Below are 10131 nucleotides of genomic sequence, written 5' to 3'. Positions count from 1 at the left end.
GAATTCAAGAAAGAAGTAGTCCGTGGATTCGGAGCCTGCGCGTGGTCGTGTCAGGAAGTTCTACTGGTGGGTAGCATTAGGAAGTCGAGCGGGGAGCTTGTAGTCCTTTTGTACGAACTTCAATTCTTTCATAGTGAATTCAGGTTAGCCTTGAGGATCGGTGGGTCAAATCCTCCCCAGGTTTTTACCGTGTGGTTTCCTGGGTGATCATATCTTGTGTTATTTATTTTCCGCTGCTTTATATCTTGATATGATTGTTTGGATTGTTTTAACCTAGAATTGCTTAATTTGACTAAGTAACAACTTGGCTAATTAATCTAGGCTACGCAATCTGTGTGTGTTTAAGGGGTCTAAAACCGTTCAATATGTTTTTCTCTCATTATCATTATCTCATTTTTATATATTTTAAGTTGATTTTTTGTTTTCCTTTTGAATCCAGGTGCCTTATAAGTTGTACCAACATTGATATGTTTCTACAATAGAATTTAGGTTGCGCTAGAGATAAGAAACATTCTCAAGTCTTAACCCCCTCCCAATTTGAAAAAAGGGAAAAATTGTTAAGAATTTCACTATGAAAATGATAATGAATGGAATTTATTTTATGAATGGTCATCAACAAGCACAATTCTAATAGGAGATGCTAAGGCTTAAAAAAAAAAAAAAATCTTTTATATGTTTATAGAAAATTGAACAATTTCTTTTTTTTAATCTTATTTCAGTTTTAATATATTATAAAATGTGAAATTTGACTATTTTATAGAGAATATAATTATTGTATAAATTATGAGTTATGACTAGCATTTTTTTTTTTTGAGAAACAAACACATACACACACACAAGGGAGAGGGAAAGGGGTTCTAACACAAAGGCACACCACAACTCCACTCAAAAGCCATGGCAACTTTTAAGGGAGGGTGCGGCAAGTTATACTACACACAACACACTCTCTTAAGCAATTTGGGACAATTACCCATTCTTTTTTTTTTAGAAACAAACACACACACACACACACAAAGGAGAGGGAAATGGATTCTAACACAAAGGCACTCCATAACTCCACTTAAAAGCCATGGTAACTTTTAAGGGAGGGTGGGGCAAGTTATACTACACACAACATACTCTCTTAAGCAAGGGAGTTATGACTAGCATATATATATATATATATATATAATTCGGCCCCCTCAAGTGGAAAATCGTAGCTACACCCTTGGTCATTTAGTTGCCTTAACATTTGGTTCTTTCTCAACTATTGCTTACATCCCTTCCTTCTTTTTATTGATAGACATTGGGATTAGGGGGAGGGGGTGGGGAGCATGTGGGGTTCAAACAATAAACATCAGACACTATAAAGAATGTTAATACTACTAGGTTATTACTTAAACCTCTTACCTATAGGTTCTACTAATTATCTTGCTTTTCAAATTTCTCATATTTAAAAAAGAAAAAAAAATTGCACTTCCCCTATATATATATTGGTACAATTATGATATCTCTCTAAATTTCAAAATTAAGCAATTTCTTTCTTAACTATTTAAAATAAGCAATTTACTCTATATTATATTTGTTAAATTTAGCAAAATATTTGAAATTTCACTAGATATGTCTTTCGGTTTCTTTTTAATTTATTTATTAAAAAAAAAAAAAACCCTTAAAAACCCTTAGTACTTAGCTAATACTTATTAAAAATCCTTGCCTATTTTTTCTTTAGATAGAAATAGCAATCTAAATCAAAGTAATACATCAGCTTGGACTACCTTCCTTAACCTAGGAGCAATTTCATCTAACCAAAAGTTCTACTCACGCACACTTAATGATAATTTAGCCAACTAAAACTCCACTCTGTTTCTTTGGTTTTGAAATAGAGCATAACTCTACCTTCTAAATGAACCAATAAAGAACTACAAGTCCTCCACTAGCATGCCTTATACATAAGTTTTAGTGAGTCCCTACTCTACCTTAGCAAAAAGGCCCTAATCAATCCCTTCAAAAATGCACTCATCAGCTTACCATAAAGAAAAAAAAATTGCACTTCCCCTATATATATATATATATATATTGGTACAATTATGATATCTCTCTAAATTTCAAAATTAAGCAATTTCTTTCTTAACTATTTAAAATAAGCAATTTACTCTATATTATATCTGTTAAATTTAGCAAAATATTTGAAATTTCACTAGATATGTCTTTCGGTTTCTTTTTAATTTATTTATTAAAAAAAAAAACCCTTAAAAACCCTTAGTACTTAGCTAATACTTATTAAAAATCCTTGCCTATTTTTTCTTTAGATAGAAATAACAATCTAAATCAAAGTAATACATCAGCTTGGACTACCTTCCTTAACCTAGGAGCAATTTCATCTAACCAAAAGTTCTACTCACGCACACTTAATGATAATTTAGCCAACTAAAACTCCACTCTGTTTCTTTGGTTTTGAAATAGAGCATAACTCTACCTTCTAAATGAACCAATAAAGAACTACACAAGTCTTCCACTAGCATGCCTTATACATAAGTTTTAGTGAGTCCCTACTCTACCTTAGCAAAAAGGCCCTAATCAATCCCTTCAAAAATGCACTCATGCTTACCAATGTAGAAATCAAAGTGCACTGCTTGGAATGCTACAATTCATCATGAACCTTGATAGAACCCCTTTGTACTTAGCTATTATAATATTTGAATTTTTTTAATCTTTTTCTTTTGTGAAAGTTTCTTGTTCATATAGTTAATTATATATTAAAATTTTAAAAATAGTTAATTTCTGTTACGGTTTAGAAACTAAATATATATTCAACATATTAGGGAAACAAAACATTATTGTTTGCTTTAAGATAATCTAAAAATGATAATATGATCTCAATTTTTTGTAATAATTTATTCAACTTTATAAAAATTTGTGTATAATGTTTTGAGATCATGTCTAATTAGCAACAATTTTTTTTTTTTTTTTTGTGTATTTTAAAAATAAAATCATGTCTAATTTTAAGTATTCTATTTTATGCTTTACCACAATAGCACATCTCTTTTGTTTTCTTATAAGGTAAACAAAGTTTGAAATGAAATAAATAAAGCGAATACATGGCATTCTGTAGTTGGTATAGTAAAAAATGAAATGCCAAGAGTGGAAAAAAATTACTAATATTTTTGACTGAATTAAAGGAATAGGTCATATCTCTAAAAAAATCAAATAAAAATACAAATAATAAGTGAAGAAAAACAATATATATCTAAGGTTTTTTTTTGGTTACTTTAGCCTAAACATATTTCACACAATAATTGTCCCAACACATTTGCAATGATATGACCTAACAACGTCTAACCCTGCATATGATTGAGGAAAACAAAAATAGAGATCTAATTTAGTTATATATGTAAGATTCAACTGAAATATTTTAATAATTAAAGCACAGTTGATTATGAAATAATAGAATTTTAACTTTTAATCGCTTACCTCTTGATGTATGGGAAAATCCACAACAAAATAGTAAATCACATGTGTGCACTCAACACATAGCAAATGCAATTCTTCCTTTCCCCTTTCAATACAGTTTGATGGGATGAAACATCGCATATCTCTCTCTCTCTCTCTCTGTCTTTTTTGTCTTCATTAGTGGGATAGGGCCCAATACTCATCTTTTTTTCTTCTGGGTATTATATTTATAACTTTGTATGATTGGGTTTTCCTTTCGGAAGAGATAGTTTAATTGGACCCAGTAATGATAACTTCGCATCTAAAAGCTAGTATCGGCCCAATATTCTTCTATCATCTAGCCCACAAATCTCAATTCGCAAATCATATTCAACTAGCCCAAGTTTCAATCAGTCACCGAGTGCACCATTTTGAGCCATGCTGTGGACTAGCTTTGGAAAACTTCTGGTCTAACTTGGCAATTTTGCCACATATAAACTTATTTTCTTTCCTAGTGCATTCTCCAAAGCCATATTGCCACCTCTCACTCTCGAACCTCAATCTCACCTCACCTTATTTTCTTAGTCCACCACCCTTTGATCAATGTGGTGCCAAGTCACCACTGCCCTCGTCCTTCACTTATCTCTATCACTCGAAACCCTGGTCACCGTCGTCCTTTACTTTTACCTTTACCTTTATCTATTTTCCTTAAATTGATTGCTTGAACAGTTGTGGTTTTTTTTTTTATTTTTTTGTTGACATATTGTGATAGATTATTTATGATATTTAAATATGCTTTTAGTTTTAAATGATTATTTGTGATGCATTTACCTTGTTAGTTTTGAATTTTATATTAAAAAAATATATTTGTTTGGTTTTTCATAATTAAGATCAATTGAATTAACACTAAATTTTGAATTTTCCTTTTGCTTTGATAAAATCTTATAAAAGGGTCCATATGATTTACCAATTTAATAAATAGGTTGTGTTTCGGTTTAAGAATCCTAATCCGTTTAATAAACATGTTGGGTTAGGGTTGACTTATATAGTCGAATATTCATAAATTAACATGACAAGAACCCAACATGCAAACACAAATTACCATCCCTAATCAGTATGCTAGAGCATAGTTAATAATCACTAGTCTCTGAGCACGCTCGTGAGGCTTTTTTTTTTTTTTTTTTGGTAAAGGTTAATAATTTGCATCCATTATAAATTAAGAATACTATATTTTTCAATCACAAAAAAACTTAGGGGTGTGATGAGTATTGTTGGGTTCTAAGACTTTAGGTTTAAATGTATTAGAAATTCAATTTGTAATGTTGGCAAATCATGATCAAAACGTTTAGTCTTGTTTTTAGACTTGCTCAAAATATGTTTATGTGTAAAGTTGGAATCAAGTGTACTGCAAGATTTACTGTGTAAATCTGCCTAGCTTGATCGATCAAAAATTAAATTCAATCGATTGAAGCTCGTGCAGTTTTTTTTTTCTACAGAATTTCCAACTCAACCTAAGCCCGTTTGACGTGTAGGGTTTTATGTTTTTCCTTAAGTATAAAAAGAAAAACCCTAACCACATTTTGTGGTTGTTGCAGTTGTTGTTTATGCTGTGTATGTGAATCTCTTGTGAGATCTAGAGGTGTGTGCCTTCACATATACTTTGGGTTATTAAGAATCAAGATTTATGTCAAGAACTTGATGAACATTCAGTTGCTGCATTAAGAGCTTAAAGATACACAAGTGGGAGTGCTTGTACTTGCTGTGAATCCAAGAAAGAAGTAGTCCATGGACTTGGAGCTGTCACGTTGTCGTAGTAAGTTTCCTATTCGAGGTAAAAATAGGATGTTAGTGGTCTAAGTCACTATTGTGTAAACGTCAATTCTTTCATAGTGGATCTGTTTTACCTTGAGGATAGCTAGGTTAAATCCTCCCCAAATTTTTTACCGGTTTGGTTTTCCTAGGTTATCATATCGTTGTGTTCTTTATTTTCCACACTTTACAATGATATAATATATTTGTGTTAACCTAGATCTGATAATTTGACTAAATAATCACTTGGCTAATTAACTAGGTTAATATAGTTGTGTTTTAAAGGGTCTAAAAACGTACAAGTGGTATCAGAGTGGGTTAGCTCTAGTGTTTAGATCATTTAATCTAAGAGTTGATCCTTGACCTCTGTTGTCATGAACACGGTCACTTTATTGTTATCCCACCTCACTTTGATGGGAATAACTATACCTACTGGAAAGTAAGGATGAAAACATTCCTGAAATCTATTAATGAGAAAGTTTGGAATTCCGTTGTATGCGGATGGGAGAAGTCCACTACTCCTGTTAATGAGTGGCAAACTTCTCAGAAAGAAGCAGTTGTTTTTAATAGCAAAACTATTAATGCTATTTTTAATATTGTTTCTATGGAAGAATTCAAGAGAATCTCTAATGTTAAGGTTGCTCACACTGCATAGAATATTCTCCAAACTGTGCATGAAGGTATAAAGGCAGTTAAGATTAACAAACTGCAGCAATTAACTACCAGATTTGAAAGCATTAGGATGTCTAATGATGAAAGTTTTGATGAATTCTATGCTAAGCTTAGTGATATTGTTAATTCTGCTTATAACTTGGGTGAAATCTATGATCAACCTAAAATTGTTAGGAAGATACTTAGATCTTTAACTGAGGATTTTAGACCCAAAATAACTGCCATCACTAAAAGTAAGGATGTGTATTCCATCCCTGTTGATAACCTTGTAGGATCTCTTCGGTCGGATGAGTTGGACCTACCTAAAACAAGCAAATCCAAATCAATGGCTCTTAAGTCTGTTGATGATGTTGATGTGAATGGATTTGATGATGAACTCTCTGCTATAGAAATTGCCTATTTTGCTAAGAACTTTAGAAACTTTCATAAGAACAATAATAGAAGGGCAAAAGATAAAAACAATATTGAATCTAGAAATTTTAGGAGGAATGATCCCGCTAAGGTGAATAACACTAAAAAATCTAAAGAAAAAGTAGGTCAACCTTTTAATAATTCTATGGGTCAATAATGTTTTGGTTGTCAAGGGTATGGTTATGTGAAATCTGAATGTCCAACATTTTTGAGGTCTAAGGGTAAGACTATGGCTGTAACCCTTAGTGATGATGAAGTTTCTGACAATGAGTCTGGTAGTGATGAGGATGGAAACTTCATTGATTTCACTATTACTACTGTAGTTGATGAAAGTGTTGCTATTGAGGAGAACCCTTCTGATGGGGAACTCTCTGAGGATACAGATTTGCAAGAAGCCTATAATAAACTTTATAAAGTTTCTGCAAAGAATGCTATGAGTGTTGATTTAGGCTTAAAGAAAATTGCATCTCTTGAACTTCACAAGAAGAATCTGCTTGTGAAACTGTTTGATGCTAATGAATTGTTGAATAATGTGAAGACTGAAAATATGCTTTTACTTGATAAAGTTAAGAATTTGGAACATGAATTATCTGTTGTTAGAGAACAAACAAATAGGTCTGCTAGTTCCAAACTTGATCATATGCTGAGTATTCAAAAGTCTCATTTAGACAAAACTAGCTTAGGTTTTGTAGAAAGCATCTATGTGCCTGAATCATGTTTCACAAACTTTGTTCCTTCTTCTGAGCCTCCTGTGAGTGAGGTTGTCAAACATGTAGAAGTTACACCTCCTAGGAAGATTAGGATTGATCTTAAAGAGTCCAAATCTAAGAATTCAACTCTTCCTTAGGGCAAGTTGCATGATAGATCTGCATGAGTTTGTCATTTTTGTGGAAAGTCTGAGCACATTCATCCAAACTGTTTCAAGTTGCAAGATGCTAAGTGAGCAAATAAGCCAAAAGTACATGTGCCTTAAGTACAAGATCCTATGGTATTTATTGGTGAGTTGGTAAAGGCTTTAAACCTTTATTCCAATCTTGGAGTTGCTCAGAATTCTAATTTAAAGAACAACTCCAATGCTAGAGTTGCATCTAAAAAGTTTTAAATGCAAAAGGTTCAATCTAATTGAGTTTTTATGACATGGTCCTTGTGCTTCATCATTCTACTCTTTGTGACTATTCCTCTTTGTTGTTTTTGTTTTCTTTGTTTTTCTAGGATTTGCATTGCATAACATTTATGCATTTCATTTTAGGATCTTTTTGTTCTTTCTTTTCAAAAATTTAAAAAAAAAAAAAAAAAAAAGAAGGAAAAAGGAAGCAAAATGTGTTTTGCATTATTTTCTTGGATTTGAAATCAAGGTGGGCCAATTTATTTTTACATAACATGTTTATGTACCTTGTTTAACTTTGATGAGCTTATTTATTGCACTTTACTAATTTGAGCTTTGTAGTGCATGTTGTGTGAGAAGATATTTATAATTTTTGATCACTATGTTTTGATCTTGAAGTCACATGCCTTTGATTGTTGGACTTGAACTTAATGAGAAAAACATAAATAACTATCTCACCACTGTTTACTAGCCAATCATAAACACCTTAGTGCATATTGTAAAATTTTGTACTCGAGAAAGTGTAGCACATGCACAAAAAGAACATAAGGTGTAGTCTCGGTTCAAATGCTAAAATTGGTGTGTACATTATTGGGCTATAATAACTTCAAAATCAAATAAAATTGGTGTGTACATTATTGGGCTATAATAACTTCAAAATCAAATAAAATTGGTGTGTACACTATCTTGGCTATTTTAATAAGTTTCTGATAAAAAAAATTGGTGTGTACATTATGAGGCAAATTAAGAAACTTATATGATTACAAGCTTGTTTTCTAGGAGATGTGGGAGTTATATTATGTAACTCTTTAGGTGATAGTTTCTTTCAAATTTATGTGATGAATTTTGTAGAAATTGTGATTGCTTACTATTCACATATCAGTTCACATGTATCTCAAACTTTTGCTAGTTGCACATACTACACAAGTTACCCTTTGCTAAACTTTGTACATGTTATTGTGTGTGATTTTGTTTTGGCCATCCAAAATTGAAATTTCCTTGAGTTTAATGCAAAATGTGTTTGAAGTTTGAGAATTTAAGGAAAATTGATTGAAAATCTTATGTTTGGGAGATCTGGGTTTAATATAAGTGTTTTTGAAAAGCATTTCATTTCATACTCATGCATTCTCTTCATAAAATACTATACTTTGAGGTGTTTCTACATAAAATTGTTTTGTTTTTCAAAAAATTGTTTTTTTCAAGATTTTCGATTGATCGAATCTATATCTCAACTGATCGAAATTGTGATTAAAATTTTGGTTTGAATTTGCCTGGTTCGATCACTGCTCGATTGCTTCTAGATCAATCGAATGTAATTTTCGATCGATCGAAAATCGCATAGAGAGTTTTTTTAAAACCTTAAGTTTTCACATGTTTTATCACTATTCAACTTTTTCAAAAACTCTTTCTCTCTTTCTTCGATCGGTCAAGGATTCAAAGCAATTTTTTGTCATTTTCCCTAAAAATTTTTGCAAGGTTTTTGTCTTCTAAGGCTGGTAAGACTCTTTCGCCCCTTCTTTTTCATTTATTTTCATGTTTCATGCATATTTTTCATGCATTTTACGGAAATTTCGAACCTATGAAAATTTGGGGATTTTGGTGATTTCAATCTTTTCTTTCTAAATTGATAATGGGTTTTTGTTATGGGATGATATTAACATGATCTTTGTGATTTAATTTGATCAATTTGATGAATTGGAAAAATTTGAATTTTCTAGGGCTTGAAACTACCCGAATTGGGGATTTTGTTCAATTGAGCATTAATTTATGAAATTGGCTTATTTGTTTGATTAATTTGATCATTATATTCTGTTATCTAACTTATGTAATGATCAATTGGTCAATTTGTTGAGTTTTTTTAAGTGGGTTTTCAAAATTTGGGATTTTTGATATAAACTCTATGCTCAAGCTAATTTTATGATTTTAAAGTGCAATTGAACTTATTCTTATTGCATTAGAGCATGCATCATGTATTGATATTGTTCATGCATCATATAGATTGTTATTTTCTATATTTTTTTGCTAACTTGTAGTCTGCCATTGGTTTCTGTTTTTTCTTTCTCTCTATCTTTTTTGTGTCTGTCCTTTTGATCCTTAGTATCATGTCTAGGAAGACCAGAGCTAATAGAAAAGCCTCCACTTCTTCTATCCCTACCTTTGATAGTGACAAGTTCCTTAGTGAGAAAAACCAGGAAACTTATGAGAAGCTGAACATTCGTAGGAATGTATGGGTTGAGAGGAAGGTAGTGTTAGATAAGTTAGATGGTGAGATTCAAAGAAACTTTGAGCATAGGGGTTGGCTTCCTTTGTTGGACATTTCACATCCCCATCCAGCTGCCTTGATCAGAGAGTTCTACTCGAACCTCTCTATCCACTCTTATGATTCCAACTCTCTGTTGAGAAGTTAGCTACGGGGTGAAGAGTACACCATTACTCCTTTGGTAGTGGCTGATGCTTTTGGGGTGTCTATGGTCCAGCATCTTGTTTATCCTTACGATGAGTCTCCACCCCTTGATGACATTATGTCATATCTTACTGGGACTTCTATCCAGTGGGGTTCTGATCCTTGGATCACCTCTCACAAGTTAACCTTGATTCATTATCTCATTTTTCGGATTCCTTGCCATTCCATTTGGCCTATCTCTCACCTGCATACTATTCCTTTGGAGAGTTATGCATTTTTGTATGCTTTTGTCACAGACGCCTTTATGAGTTTTCCTCATCTT

Source organism: Quercus suber, unplaced genomic scaffold (assembly GCF_002906115.3).
Source record: "Quercus suber isolate HL8 unplaced genomic scaffold, Cork oak 2.0 scaffold_186, whole genome shotgun sequence".
NCBI classification, from domain to species: domain Eukaryota; kingdom Viridiplantae; phylum Streptophyta; class Magnoliopsida; order Fagales; family Fagaceae; genus Quercus; species Quercus suber.
The sequence above is the reverse complement of the archived record's forward strand: the minus strand, read 5'-3'. Positions refer to the sequence as shown.